Below are 15,836 nucleotides of genomic sequence, written 5' to 3'. Positions count from 1 at the left end.
AAAGGAGAAGCTGTGTCGGAAAGTAACAATGGCCTGGGATTTAAAAATATAACTCTGGAGCCAAATGTCTTGGGTTCAAATCCTGAGTCCACCACTTACACCTGTGTGACCTTGGGCCTATTACTTAACCTCTCTGTGACTCGGTCTGCACATCTGTAATATGGGTCTAATAATACTTCCCTTGTAAGGGTGCGACTCGGTTTACATCAGTTAACTACCACCAGCAAGTATACTGATCTACAGCTGAGGCTTTTTTTTCTCTTAGCAACTCAGCTGTGCTTTCTGCAGCTACTAGTTGCTTCTCTGGCGGCTCTTTGCCCACCCCTGTCATCCGCGTCCTCTTCTGCGAGGCTGGGGACCCGGGAAAGCGCGGTAGACAGCACCACCTTGAGTCGAATTCCTCCCCTTTCGGAGGAGGCCACTTTCTCCTTTCTTTCCTATTCCCGGACCATTTCTGGGCAACTGGCAGCTATTTTCACGTGAGCTCAAGTTAATGTCTCGAGGAGCTCCCGGGGCGCGCGGACAGTTCACCCTGCGATCTAGCCGCCGACCCCGGCTCGAGCCCGCGTCTCCGAAGGCTAACTTGTGTGGTTAGAGGCGAGAGCGGGGCTTTCAGAGAAGCCGGTCGGGTGTTTGCAGACCAGGGCGAGCCCTTGTGAAAGCAGATAAAAGAAAACATTTATTAACGTGTCATTACGAGAGGAGCGCTAGGCCGGGGCTGTCGCAAGCCCAGCGGAACACCTGGCTCCTTCCAGCTCCGAGGGAGGAGAAAAAGAAAGCGGAAAGGAGGCAAGGATTCTTTTCTCTTCGTTTCCAGCCAAGTGGACCTGATCGATGGCCCTCCTGACTTTACTGCGATATTTGATTTATTAGGGATGCCCCCCTCGTGCGTGTGTGTGTTAACACACACACGCCCGCGCAAGCACGGCTCGAGCCCGCGTCCCTCCCTCATTTCCAGCTCCCGGGCGAATCCCACAGCTGTTTCAACTCTCCACCGAGGGCGAGCGGGAGCGAGTGTGTGCCGGGTGAGTGTGCGTCTGTGTCCCGGCGAGGGTGCGCGCTCGGCGCCGGGAGCGCGGCCAGCGGGGTCTCGAGGCTTCGGGAGGCGGAGTGCCGCTCCGACCCCTGCTCTCCGCCACTGCCCCGTCCGGGGCCGGACTTCGGGGCCAGGGCCGGACTTCAGGGCAGCAGAGCCCGGGCCAGCCGGGCCGCCTGTCCTTCCAGCAGGAGGTAAAGCGCTCGCGCGCGGTGGGGCGCCGGGAGGGCGCCGCGGCGGGGTCCCCGCCCCGCGGGGAGGCTGGGGGTGCAGGCGCGGGGGTGGGGGGCGGGCCGAGCGGTGCCCGGGGGCTGGCTCGGGTGGCGCGGCGGGGCCGGACCAGGGCGATGCGAGAGGGGCCCGGGTGGGGCGCGGACCCGGACTTTGGCGAGGGCGGCGCGCCGGGGCGGGGGCCGAGGGGCGGCGGCGGCGGAGCCCGAGGGCGGAGAGGCGGGAGGAGGAGGGGAGGAGGAGAGGCGGCACTCGCCGGAGATGCAGCGGCGGCCGCAGCAGCGGCGCGGAGTCCCCTGCGCCCCGCTGCCCGGCCGGGCTGCGGCAGAGGTGGCGGCGCCCCGCGCGGTGTGAGGCCGCCGGGGCCGTGCGCGCTGGTGAGTGGGGCGCGGGGGCCAGGTGGGCAAGGCGGAGGCTCCCGGCGGCCCTCGCCGCCCCGGAGCCAGTGCGGCCGCGAGCGCCGCCCAGGTGAGCCCGGGGCCGGTCCCGACCGCCCGGCCCCGGCCCCAGCGCGGAGGTGGGATCCGGCGGGCAACGGGGTGGCGCCGGCGGGCCGCGGGAGGATGACCGGTTTGACCCCGCTGGCGGGCTGGGCTAACGGGCAAGGACTTCCCACCGCGCCCGTGACCCGCCGACACGCCTCGTGGAGCCGTGGAGGCCTCGGGGGCCGCGCTCCTGGACCCGCCGGCCGCAGGGGGATGGCCTCCTTGACCCTTTTGAGTTTAGACCCAACAGAGCGGCTAGTAGCCAGACCACGTGGGGCTTGTCCGGGCAGGACACGGGAAAGCGGTGGACCGGTTCTTCAGAGTGGGAACTTGCAGATACCGAAAGGGCAAATAGGATTATAAAGACAAACTTCCTCCCAGGCTGGGTCAGAACCAGTTCTCATCTCCTTGTAGACAGAGGCCCCGGGCGCCGGAGGATTTCGGAAGTATGACAGTGAAGCTGCAGCGATTTCTAGGAGTGTACTTTTTTTTTTTTTAAACATTCTTTAGAGTAGTTCATTCATTCGTTCTACAAGCGTTTGTGAAGCACCTCCTGGTGCCTGGCACCACCGTTATTTTCCAGAGAGAAGCGATGAACAGAAAACCTGGTTTCTGAGCAGTGGAAGCTCTTAGTTCACTGGAGGGCAGTTGGGGAAAGAGATGCAGTCTAAGGGGGAAAACCGCAAGGAGACACAAGCAAATCCTGATTTTGCCCAATGACCTCTGTCTGCAACTTCTTGTCTAGAGACTGAAGACCACTCCGCCTGCACACAGTAGGACAAGCCCATTTTGGCAATCCCCTTTCTCCTCCTCCACCTTCCTGAGAGTTCTGAATATTCCCTCCCCCCTCTCCTCTCTGGGCAGCCTTTCCTGCAGCTTGTTTTAATCACTTTTTGAGTTAAAAGTCAATATTTAATTAACCAAGTCATTACATTCAGCTTACGTTTGAATCTGGGTATTTGCACATCTGTGCATGTTGGGGCGCCCGCCCGCTCACCCCTCCATCTGTCCTCTGCTTCTTTCCCACAGGGCCGCCCTCACTGTCTTCCCAGCAGAGAAGGAAGGGTGCTCTCAAGCGGGTTCTCTGGGGGCCAGAGAAGCAGGGAGGCTGGACTTTCCCTGGAGGACACCCGGGGCCTCTCCCCAGGGCAGGAAGAGCTGCTCTCCTTGTAGCTTCAATAGCGAAGGGGATTTCCTGCATCTCCAGTCCTCATTACAGAGCCACTGGAGGGTTTTAATTAAGTTGAAACCATTCATTCCATATAGAAAGAAGGTGGGGAGGAGACTAAAGATCACTTACCTGGTGAGAGAGGCTCTCCCAGGTTTGCTTGTCCACGTGTGGAGGCTAGAACTCATCACAACCGTCTGTCCAGGTGTGTAATTTAGTGTCCTCATTAGCAGCTCGAGGAGAGATGGCGGGCTTGGCTGATGGCTGTTGGATATTTGCATGGGAAGGATCTTCCTTGGGCCAAGTTTATGGACATAAATGCATGATGTTGGCATGGCTACAGTGGCTGAGAGGCAGTGTGGCTTTGGGCTTTGTGTATATTTATTGGGTTTTTTTAATTTGAGTTTATGGCATTTTCTGAAACCTTAATTATATGTTAAGTTTTCATACTTGAAGGTTGAATGATGAGTTGATTGTAGAAAGCCTCAGCCTGGAGAAGGACCCTGTGGCTGTGTGTGTGTCCCCTGCCCAACTCTTCCCTTGAACCGCCATCCTGAGGACCTAGCTGGTGTGCACTCACACACCCGGACACTTGAAGATCCTTTGGATTTGGGAATAACCTTTTCCTCTTCCTTTCCCCGGATTTGTTTGATTTATCTGTTTGGACCTGCCTCAAGGGGGCAGAGTCTGGTCTCTGGAGTTAGCCAGACGGGGAATCACGCCCAACTCCATCCAATCTGTTCTTAGACTTCCTCCCCTTAGAGAGAGACCGACAGCCTTGCCCTGCAGAAGAATATCAGCATTTCTGACCAGCTCGTAGTTAAGAGAGAGCTTGGTCTAGACTTGAGATGACAGCTAACACTTGAGTAGTGGTTCCTGGGCCAAGTACTCTTCTAAATCCTTGTGCATAATAACTCATTTAATTCACACAAAAGTCCTGGGAGGTAGGTCTTCTGACTGTCCTCGTGTTAAAGAGGAGGAGACTAAGTCACTGAGAGGATTGTGACTTTCCGACAGCCAGTCAGTCATCAGGCCAGGAACAGCGAGACCCTGGGGCACCAGGGTCCACTTTGACCCACCGTATTCTCCCCACTCCTTGACCTTGGCCTCTTTTCCAAGTGTAGAAACACCACGTGGAGCAGACGACCAGACTCTGAAAGGCAGGAGCCCCTCACATCTCCAGTGTCGGGGAGCCTGGGCTGTGCACTTTTAATCTCGGGGCTGGGGGTGCCTTGAGGAAAACTCACGACTGCCTGGCCACGTTCCCTCCTCCCTACAAGTCCACACACACACACTCCTCTAGTCAGGATGCAGAGGGAACCATCACATGGGGGCTGACGTAAAGAAGCCGTGAGATCTGAGGTGAGGGTTTGTGCTCCTTGAAGGTACAATGGGTGAAACTTCTAGAGGTGCGGCCCTCTTGTGGTTGGTGATGGAGTCGCATGAGCCTGTCCCTGGAGGGGTGGTCCAAGGGGCTCCGGGGCCCTTTGTCTCAGGCCTGGCCCCTGTGAGACCAGAGGGTGTGGAAGGCGGGGCCACCTCTCAGTACTCACCTCCAGGTGAGGGAGGCCTCGCCCAGGTTCCGTGGGCCTCCTCGTGATGGGCCCTGGTGAGGAATCTGCAGGGCCCCTGATCTGGATTCAAGGCGCTAGCTAGTTGGAAGATCATTAAGATCATTATAATTAATTGGCACCCTGATAAATGGCGTGATTGCCTAATTGGGGTGGTTGCTAGGGAACGAGCCTCACTCAGAGCCGAAAGGGGACGTGGCGTTGGGCTGGCCGCAGGTGGGTGTCAGGGTTAACAGCCCAGCCAGTTAATGGGTGGGAAGCCAGAGCCATCGTCATTCACATCAGCTGGTGTTTACTGGGCAACTGCTTGTGTAAATCACAAGTGGATTATCAGTTAGGGGATGTTTTCCTAGAAGGACTGGAAAGTAACCAGGATCTTTTTTCTTGTAAGCAACAGAAAGCTTGGGGGATGGGGGGGAGCGGGGCGGGGAGGGATCAAAAATCAGTGTTAGGAGAGAAGGGGATTTACTGGCTTCCATGACTGAAAATTGCTAAGGGAACAGCTTCAGGCTCAGCTGAGTCACCGCTCAGGTTCTGGCCTGAGAATCTGTTCCTCTCCATCTCTGCGCTCCCTTCCACGGGGCTGGTCTCTCTCCAGCTCCGGGGGGCAGGCAGGCTCTGGCACCGCGGTCAGGAGAGCCAGCGTGCCTGGCTACCAGCCCTGCTGTGTGATCCACAGCACGTTACTTAGTCCTTCTCTGCCTTCGTGAGCACCCCTCTCCTGGCTGGTAGGAAAGGATAAAATGAGATCATCAGTGTCAAGTGCTCAGCCTGGCATCTGACACGGGCAAGCCCTGGGGAAACACGGACTGTTCTCGTGACTAAGGTGTTGAGTTCAAGAGCTGTCCCCCTCATCCTCTCTGCTTTGAGCCCACCAGAAAAGAACAAGCTTCTTTTCTGGTAATGCCCACCCAAGCCCCAGGCATCTATCTGATTGGACTGTTTTATGTCACGTGCTCTCTCCAAGCTAATCACTGGTCATAGGAATGAGTCACTGACCATGGGCTTCAGGCCAGGCTCCCAGGCCCCACCCAGAAGTCAAGGGTCAGCGCAGACCGACTGAAACCCCAGAGCCCCAGGGGACATCAGGGAAAGGGAGGCTGGTTGCCGGAGAGGTGACAGCCAATGCCTGCGATGGGGGTGGGGGGGACATGAATGTGAGAGGTCCTGGCTAGATGGATGTGCTTCCAGTTCGGTTCAAGTGGGGACCGTGGAAACAGCTGCTGGGTGGGCAGCCTCCCCCGCCCCTTCACTGGGGTCAACAGGCATTAGAAGCCGAACTTTTCTCCCTCAGTGTCTGACGAGTGCCCCCGGCCTCAATTCTGTGCTTTCTGGTGGCCAGGGGGCAGCGTTTGCCCAACCTTCCACCACGAAAATCATCTGGAGGCTTTTGTTAAAAAAAAAAAAGAACAAAACTCAAATTCTAGAGCCTGCTGAATCAAACTCTCAGGGAAGGCTCTGTTGGAAGGGAACCAAAGTGGTGTGTGTGTGTGTGTGTGTGTGTGCGCGTGTGTGTGTGTGTGTGTGTGCGCGCGCGCGTGTGTGTGTGTGTGTGTGTGCTCCACGTCAGCAGAGAGGTGGAAAGAGGGCCCTTGCGTGTGTGTATCTTGTCTTCCTGTCTGTTGCAGGGGCTGCCACAAGGCAGAGGAAATGCTCTGAGATCGGGCATATAAAGGTGTTCTGTACAGACTAGGAGGGCGTTCCTCTTATTGTCAGTGCACACGTGTTTACTGAGCAGCTACACTGTGCCAGGCTCCGAGTTAGGCATTAGGATGGGCAAGAGAGAACCCTGCTGTCATGGGATTTACATTCCAGAGGGTGAGAAGATAATACACAAGCAAACAAGCAAGTCCGAGACCTTTTCAGAAAGTGCCAGCCCCTATGGTGGAAACAAGGTGGAAGTGAAAGGTGCTAGCTTCTTGTCTGGCTCTTGGCAGCCCCATGGACTGTAGCCTGCCAGGCTCCTCTGTCCATGGGATTCTCCAGGCAAGAATCCTGGAGAGGGTTGCCATGCCCTCCTCCAGGAACAAGATGGTAATATGACAGAAATGATGGGGTGGGAGAGCACAGCTTTTGGCAGGTGGTCACGGAGGCCTCTCTGAGGATGTGACTTTTAAGCTGTGACCTAAATTTTTTGAGATGAGCCAACAACCTAAGGAAGATCTGGGGGAAGAGCATTCTGGGTAGAAGGAACAGCCAGTGCAAAGGCCTGGAGGTGGAGAGAGGTGGCCTATTTCAGACACTGGTTTAAAACACGAGGTTAAGGTTTAAAACGCAAGGTGAAGTTCAGTGGTATGATGGGCAGTAAGAAGGCAGGGAGTGGGGAAATGAGGTCAGTGGTGAGAAACGAGGGCCAGGGTGAGAAATTCATTTTTTATTTCAAATGAAATGGAAAACCACTGGAGAGTTTTAAGTCCAGGAGTGACAAGATCGGTATTTTAAAAAGATCTCAGTGGCTACCATGAGAAGGATGCTTGTAAGAGGAAGCTGGGATATGAGTTTGGGAACTGATATTGACCAGGATTTTGGTGGTAGTGGTAGAGATGGAGTGAAAGGGGTGAATTGGAGATGTATCCTGAAGGCGGAACCAGTGGAACTTTCTGATGGATTGGATGCTCAAAGTGAGGGAAGCACTGTAATTTCCAACCAAGGATAGCTTTGCCCCCCAGGAGACATTTAGCACTGTCTGGAGACGTTTTGGGGGGGGCTTCCCAGGTGGTGTTAGTGGTAGAGAACCCCACCTGTCCATGCAAGAGACTTAAGAGACACAGATTCGATCCCCAGATCAGAAAGATCCCCTGGAGAAGGGCATGGCAACCCACTCCAGTATTCTTGCTTAAAGAATCCTCATGGACAGAGGAGCCTGTTTGGGGCTACCGTCCATCGGGTAGCAAGGAGTCAGACACTACTAAAGCGACTTAGCACAAAAAGATGGAGACATTTTTGATTGTCACACCTAGGGAGGGGATGCTACTGGTAACCAGTGGGAGGAGGCCAGGGATGCTGTTAAACATCCTTCAGTGTGCAAGACACCCCCAACCTGGACAATGAAGAATGATCTAGCCCCAATATCTCTAGGGCCAAGGAGTCAAAGATAACTGGGCAGCTTGATGTAAGTGATTGGTGTAGAGAAGATGAGCAGAGAAGGTTTGGAGGAGGGAGGATGACCCAGAATTTAGTTGTTGGAGAGGTTGGGTGTGAGATGACACTCGTCCTTGGTGGCCAAAAGCTCACTGGGTGCTGGATACACAAGTCTGGAGCTGGATGGGGCTGGCAACTGAAATTAGAGAATCATCAGTGCATCCATGTTATTTTAAGCCTTGGGACTGGACATGATCAGTCCAGGGAGTCCATTCTTCCAGGGAGAATGTATTTTGTTCTCTTGTGGGGTTTCCACCCTCTTCCCTCCTCACTGCAATACCTGTCATGCATCTATTTGATGAATATTGTTAGTACATCCCACACTCTCACCTCTTTATGATGGTCCTGAGAAATTCCCAAAGGCTCAGGCTGAAACTACTGCCCCCACCCCTATCCGTCTCCTCATTACTCAGTGATTAGCAGACAGAGCTAAATAGTCATCACTCTGCAACAGATGCCCTTGGGAAATTGCTTAAGTTCATAAGGATCCTGGCCCTTAAACAGGCAGCACAATGCCTCCTTGGTACAACAGCTGTTAGCCTGGTCTCCAGAGCGTCTCCTCCAGCCCAGACCCAGACTTCATGGAATTCTCTCTAACCAGCAGCCACCACTGTTTTGAATTTTCCACGGTCTCTTAATATGATTCCAAAACACACGTTGCCCAGTGCCCCTGGCTTCTGATGTGTAGCTTCACCTTACAAAAGGCCTGGATCCTCTGCTTTGCACACCTGGGCCTCGCTTGAAACTTGGATAAGTTCTATCCCAAACTCTAGAGTCGTTATGAAGCAGGGCTTGTGTGTGTGAGTTGATGGGGAGGGCCATCCCCAGGGACCATGAGTGGTACCCAAGATGTGTTTGGCCAGGTGGAAGCCAGATGTGTTAGGGGAAGAATGCTGCCAATAGCCTTTCTTATTGAATCAAGACCAGGGCCCCCGTGGGCGACTTGACCCACCTTGGCAGCCAGAAAAGGGGAGTGTTTTCTTAAAAAACAAAAGTCCAGGAGATGTTCATGCTCTGGTGAAAATTAGATCATCCAAAAGCAGCATTTCTGGCATATTCTACAGACAGGCAGTGTCCACAGACTTCTGATTGCGGGCCACTTACCTCAATATTTCAGAGAACAGGAAAGCCTACTAGAGTCTTAGTGGTTTGGAGTCCTAATCATCTGAGTGTGAATCAAGATGTGTTCACTACAAGTAACAATTCCTGGCTGAGTGTGGCTTATGCAATAGAAAACACTTAATTCTCACATAACAGGAGTCCAAAGCAGGGGAGCCCAGAGGCCAATTTGTTGGTAAAATAGTGTCATCAGGAACCCAGGATGTTCCTAGCCTGTTTGTCTGTCCTCAGCATGTCTTTGATTTTTGTTGCTTCATGAACTTAGATGGCTGCCACAACTCCGGACATCACATCCCCATCAGTTCAGTTGCTCAGTCATGTCTGACTCTTTACAACCCCATGGAATGCAGCACGCCAGGCTTCCCTGTCCATCATCAACCCCCAGAGCTTGCTCAAACTCACATCCATCGAGTCAGTGATGACATCCAACCATCTCGTCCTCTGTCGTCCCCTTCTCCTCCTGCCTTCAGTCTTTACTAGCATCAGGGTCTTTTCCAATGACTCAGTTCTTCGCATCAGGTGGCCAAAGTATTGGACTTTCAGCTTCAGCATCAGTCCTTCAAATGAATATTCAGGATTGATTTCCTTTAGGATGGACTGGTTGGATCTCCCTGCAGTCCAAGGGACTCTCAAGAGTCTTCTCCAACACCACAGTTCAAAAGCATCAATTCTTTGGCACTCGGCTTTCTTTATGGTCCAACTCTCACATCCATACATGCCCACTGGAAAAACCATAGCTTGGACTAAATGGACCTTTGTTGGCAAAGTAATGTCTCTGCTTTTTAATATGCTGTCTAGGTTGGTCATAACTTTTCTTTTAAGGAGCAAGCATCTTTTAATTTCATGGCTGCAGTCACCATCTGCAGTGATTTTGGAGCCCCCCCAAAATAAAGTCTCTCACTGTTTCCACTGTTTCTCCATCTATTTGCCATGAAGTAATGGGACCTGATGCCATGATCTTAGTTTTGGGAATGTTGTTTTAAGGCAACTTTTTCACTCTCCTGTTTCACTTTCATCAAGAGGCTCCTTAGTTCTTCTTTGCTTTCTGCCACAAGGGTGGTGTCATCTGCATATCTGAGGTTATTGATATTTCTCCCAGCAATCTTGATTCCAGCTTGTGCTTCCTCCAGCCCAGCGTTTCTCATGATGTTCTCTGTATATAAGTTAAATAAGCAGGGTGACAATATATAGCCTTGACGGACTCCTTTCCCGATTTGGAACCAGTTTGTTGTTCCATGTCCAGTTCTAACTGTTGCTTCTTGACCTGCATACAGACTTCTCAGGAGGCAGGCAGGTCAGGTGGTCTGGTATTCCCATCTCTTAATGAATTTTCCACAGTTTATTGTGATCCACACAGTCAAAGGCTTTGGCATAGTCAATAAAGCAGAAGTAGATGTTTTTCTGGAACTCTCTTGCTTTTTCAATGATCCAATGGATGTTGGCAATTTGATCTCTGGTTCCTCTGCCTTTTCTAAAACCAGCTTGAACATCTGGAAGTTCACAGTTTATATACTGTTGAAGCCTGGCTTGGAGAATTTTGAGCATTATTTTGCTAGTGTGTGAGATGAGTGCAATTGTGTGGCAGTTTGAACATTCTTTGGCATTGCCTTTCTTTGGGATTGGAATGAAAACTGACCTTTTCCAGTCCTGTGGCCACTGCTGAGTTTTCCAAATTTTCTGGCATATTGAGTGCAGCACTTTCATAGCATCATCTTTTAGGATTTGAAATAACTCAACTGGAATTTCATCACCTCCACTAGCTTTGTTCGTAGTGATGCTTCCTAAAGCTCATTTGACTTCACATTCCAGGATGTCTGGCTCTAGGTGAGTGATCACACCATCATGGTTATCTGGGTCATGAAGATCTTTTTTGCATAGTTCCTCTGTGTATTCTTGCCACCTCTTCTTATCATCTTCTGCTTCTGTTATGTCCATACCATTTCTGTCCTTTATTGTGCCCATCTTTGCATGAAATATTCCCTTGGTATCACTAATTTTCTTGAAGAGATCTCTAGTCTTTCCCATTCTATTGTTTTCCTCTATTTCTTTGCATTGATCACATAACCATACAAAATGGGAATAAAGAGCAGGACTGCTTGCTATCTCTTTTACTTAGCAAAATTCTTCCAAGGACACCCCACACCAGCAGACTTAGCTTTATGCCTCACTGGCCCAGGGTTGGGTTTTATATTCACCTCTAAGCCAAACACTGACCAAGGGAAATAGGCTTTTTATGTTTGACTTAGCTCAGTGGTTGGCCAAAGTAGCAGGCCAAACACCCTCTTCTTATAGCAAATGTATTTTTGCCCAGTTTACCTGAAATAAATTCATAGATTATATAACCTATCTGAACATATATTTTAATAATAAAGTATCCTGACAGTAATTTAAAGGAAAACTAAAAAGGAAATTGATTTATAATTAAGCTATATATTGAGCCTATGAACACTTAGCGCAAGTACCTTAGAGGGCGAAATGAAGCAGATGTTCACACTGGGGCAGAATCATGTAGATCTGACAGCTCCAAATCAGGGAGAGACATACAGATGTTTGGTTTTGACAGCTCGAAGACCACCAATGCTATGGCCATACACAGTATGCTTTTCCAAAATAGAGAACAACCTACCAAAATTTCTGAATGAAACAAACTACCATCTTCCCTCAAATTACCTAATGGTCATGAAAATTTGGTTTAGGGTAGAACCACGCAAAAACATCTTTGGTGTTTATATGTGAAACGGAGTTCATGTCTAAGGTCAGGCAGTGTAAAAAACTATTTCACCTCCGTGGATGTCTGGCGGGATGTTAGCAAGTCATGCTGGAAATGGGGTGATTCTTCACTATGTGGAGCATCGTGAATTATCCACCTTCCCTGCACCCCAACTAGACCCTAGAAGCATCCCCCAGTCACATGACAACCGAAAACTCACGAATTCCCGAGAAACACCTCTTTGGGGGGTGATTTCACCCCCCTGAGTCTACTGGCTTAGACTAATGCTGGTTGTTGCCAGAGTGCAGTAAGTTCCCCCTGCTGAAAAAATTGGATCCTGTAGACCAAAGAACGACCAGATGGGGAGGCACCTGCAGTTTCTGCTCAGAGTTGTCCCCAAGCTCCTTTCTGCCCCTCACCCTCCTATTGATATATTCCTGAAATTTCCCAGTCAGTCCAGCCAGTGAAATAAACCCACGTGGTTGGCATGGATTGGCTTCTGCCGTGAATGTGGTGATGAGTTCTTGGGCTAATCTGGGTTTCAGTGGTTTCCACCTGGGCAGGAGATGAAGATGGTACAGGTGATTGCACAGAAGAACTCGCTGAGAATCCATGTGTCGTAGTGGGTAAGGGCATGGATTCCAGAACCAGACTTCCTGGCTCGAATCCCAGCCGGGCCACTCGGAAGCTAGGTGGAGCTGGGCAAGGCACTTAACCTCTCTGAGCCTCAGATCCCTCTTCTGTAAAACATAGGTAATCCCAGTAGCGTCCTCCTAGAGTTATTGTGAAACACCAGAACAGTGTGTGGGCACATGGAAATTGCCTCAAAAGGCAGATATTATTATTGCTTATATTTGTAGATACTTTTTAGCTTTTTTGAGTTGAGATATAATTGACATGTAACACTGTATTCATTTTAGAAGTATACACATAACAATTTGATATATGTACACATTGCAAAATGATTACCCCAGTAAGTTTTAACATCCATCCCACACATACTTAGTTTTTTTTTTTTTCCTATGATAAGAGCTTTTCAGATCTACTCTGTTAGCAACTTTCAAACATACAATACAGTTTGTTAATTATAGTCACCATGCTGTAACTCACATCCACGAGACTTACTTATTTTATATCTGGAAGTTTGTGCCTTTGACCCCCTTCACCCATTTCACTTATCCTTCACCCCTCACTTTTGCAACCACCAATATGCTCTCTCTCTCTGAGGTCATTTCTGGGTTTGGTTTTTTAGATTTCACTTATAAGTGAGATCATGCAGTATTTGTCTTTCTCTGACTTATTTCACTTAGTATAATGCCCTTAAGGTCCATCTGTGTTGTCACAAATGGCAGAAGTTCTTTCTTTTTATGGCCGAATAATCCGCTGCAGACGTGTACCACATTTTCTCTGTCCACTCATCCATTGATGGACTCTCTGGCTATCTCCATCTCTTGGCTGTTGTAAGTAATGCTTCAGTGAACATGGGGTGTACAGATAGGTTTTTGAGTGATTTCATCTCCTTAGGATAAATACCCAGGAGTGGAATTGCTGGATCATGTGGCAGTTCTATTTTTAATTTTCTGAGGAACCTCTACACTGTTTTCCATCATCACTGCATCAGTTCTTTTTAGCTTTGAAGTGCTTTCACACCTAGCATCCTGTGTGGTCTTTTCAGCCACTCTGCTTATGAGAGAGGCCCTTGGTCTCCCCCCTACTGATAAGAAACATCCAGCTTAGAGAGACGGCATCAGGCTGAAGGCATAACTGGGCTCGGGGCTTGATTCTGTGACTTCTGAGCTGATGAGCTGTATCATGTTCGCCCCTTGCCCTGCCCCAACGTACAGCTGTAGTTGGGGGGCTCCTGAAGCGGGAGAGTAGGTGCCTTGATGGGGTGCCTTTCTGCAAAGTCACAATAGGGCTTGTGGGGGCTGGCTGCTCCTCAGAACCACCGTCCCTCCAGAGGCCCGCTGCCCCCACAGTACAGTCGACCTGGCCCTGCACCGCCTGGCCTCCACTTCCGTCTCACTCCGCACCCCTCTAAGCACATGACCCCCAGACACTCTGGCCACCTCTGCGTTCTGATGCCTCTGTCAAAAGTGCTGAAGTGAGAGCTGGAGAGAAAGAGACGTGTGGGTTCCAGGTTTTCCTTACACCGGGCCTGCGTCACTCGGGTCCATTACCTGCCTGGCCCACATGGGCCTTGGCATTTGTCTTTTGTTGCTACACTTTGCTCACACCAAATGGCCACCCTTCTGGGGCAGTACGTTGCAACTTCATTTATTTTAATGGTAATAAAATCTAGTATCTATGGGGTACTTGTTGCCAAGCATTTAATCATTGTGAAAGTGTTCATTGCTTAATCATGTCTGACTCTTTTGTGACCCCATGGACTGTAGCCTGCCAGACTCCTCTGTCCATGGGATTCTCCAGGCAAGAGTACTGGAGTGGGTTATCATTTCCTTCTCCAGGGGATCTTCCTGACCCAGGGATTGAACCTGGGTCTCCTGCATTGCAGGCAGATTCTTTACCATCTAAGCCACCAGGGAATCCCTTTAATCATCATGACAATCCTTTTAACCAGGGCCTGTTATCTCCATTTCAAAGCTGAGGAAACTGAGGCAGAGGATGTGATGCCCCCACCAGAAAAAGGAACTCAACTTGTTCCATCTTTGTAGCAGCTTACCAGCTGTTTGATACAGTGATTAGAAGAATGAATGAAGGATGTTCTCCGCTAAGTGTTCATCTGAGTAAAGCCACTGGCCCCAGGAGGCCAAAAGTCTCAACTCACCATAGGAAACCGTCCAGTCACAGGAACAGGCTCTCACTGGTGTCATTCCAGGTTCTTTTGCTGTGTGTCTGCTGTGTAACAGATCACTCCCAGCTCAGTGGCTTAAAGCAACGATTATGGGTTGCCAGGTTGTTCTCGATTTGAGTGATGCCAGCTGGAAGGTCCAAAGTGGCTCCACCCGAATGGCTGTCAGCGACTGTTGGTCCAGAAATGGGTGCTCACATGGGGCCGTCAGCTGAAGGGCTCCATCCTCCTGCACATGGTCTTCCCCATGGCTGCCTGTACCTCTTCACAGTGTAGCATCTCAGGATAGCCTGACTTCTAAGACTGCACATATGAAAGCTGCCAGGCCTTCTTAAGGCTTCTGCTCCGGAAGTTCTAGGGGCAGGAGTGGCTGGCAGCCTCATGGAAGAGGGGTTCCAATGAGATAAATGCCCCCCACCCCTGCTTTTTCTATTCTTAACATTCCATTTGAGGGTCAGGGGCCCAGAAAGAGAGTCTGACTGGTCAGCTTTGGTCATGTGATCACCCTTTGGTGAAATGGCAGGAGAGGGTTGGACATCTTAGCAGGAAAGAGAGAATCCTCGAGAGGAAATTGGGGCGCTGTTGTCAAGAGAAGGGGACCAGATGCTGGCCAGAAAGGAGGAGTTAGAAACCTCTGCACAGCCCCTGAATAAGGGGCTCTGCCCCGGGATGAGCAGTTAGCATTGTAGGATGAATGGATGGAGGATGGATGGATGAATATTTTTAAAGTCTGGTACAAGTGTGTATGATGCTGTTCCAGGCAGGGGCACCATATTTCAGGCACTGCTAGGGGTTTGGGAGCCCCTCTTTGTTATATGGGCCAAAGCTAGCTCCCAGAACCCTGGCCACGCTTAGCATCTTCACCCCAAAGATGGGGCTGATTGAAGCTGGCTCTTGGAAAGGAGAGTGTGCTCGGTGGTGAGGGACCAGCCAGCCCAGTGGGTGGGCTCTTGCCTCCCCACCGTGGACACCAGGAGCCCGGACGCCACTCCTTTTCTTCCAGCCGCTGTGCACCTGGACACCCAGTATACCTGATGACACCCAGTGAGTCCCCCAGAGACCGATGCCAGCTCCAAGAACACCTCTGACCCAGGCGCTCCTCCCCTGTGGCAGTCTATTTCCAGCTGCTGCTAATTAGACAGCACAGCATGCCAGGGTTGGAAACAGATCTGTCACTCGACATTCTCCCTGACTTCCATCTCTAAATTTAGCGGGTTATTTGGTAAAAGTTGCTTTAGACGCCCTCCCCCGCCAGTGAGTACAAGCTTCTTAAATGATTGTAAGCTTCAGGCTGTTTCCAAGGTGAGCTAATGAGACACGCATCTGCTAATAGCAGGGCGTGATGGGTGAGCAGAGTACACTGTGGATTGGGTGAAAGGGGAGAAATAACTGGATTATAAATACCGGGCAGTCAAAACAGCCTTTCACCCCTTTTATGTGTATGCAAGAGACTGCAATCTCTGAAAACCTAAATACAGGGTCTGTGGGGGTAAACAGTGCTGAGAACGGGTGGGGTTAACACACGGGAGGGGGTGGGACTGGAATCACAGCCCTGGCCACGCT

General features: G+C 50.9%; 1 protein-coding gene across 12 annotated transcripts in view; it reads left to right on the top strand.

Annotated features, from left to right (window-relative positions):
• The first annotated feature begins 241 nt into the window (after positions 1 to 241).
• Positions 242 to 15,836, top strand: part of SULF2 (sulfatase 2) — a 130,303-nt gene continuing 114,708 nt past the window's right edge. For 4 of the 12 annotated variants that reach the window (XM_081559100.1, XM_081559096.1, XM_081559093.1 and 1 more), the window contains exon 1: positions 1,518 to 1,644. The gene's annotated coding sequence lies outside the window, so the exon portion shown is untranslated. Of the gene's footprint in view, positions 1,231 to 1,517; positions 1,736 to 15,836 lie in introns of those variants that run through there. The other 8 variants (XM_081559097.1, XM_081559094.1, XM_081559090.1 and 5 more) reach the window with 5 other exon arrangements.

This window comes from Giraffa tippelskirchi, chromosome 13 (assembly GCF_054371585.1).
Source record: "Giraffa tippelskirchi isolate mGirTip1 chromosome 13, T2T-mGirTip1v1.2.pri, whole genome shotgun sequence".
In the NCBI taxonomy this organism is placed as follows: Eukaryota; Metazoa; Chordata; class Mammalia; order Artiodactyla; family Giraffidae; genus Giraffa; species Giraffa tippelskirchi.
Note: the sequence above shows the minus strand (reverse complement) of the source record. Positions and strands in the feature narration are given on the sequence as shown.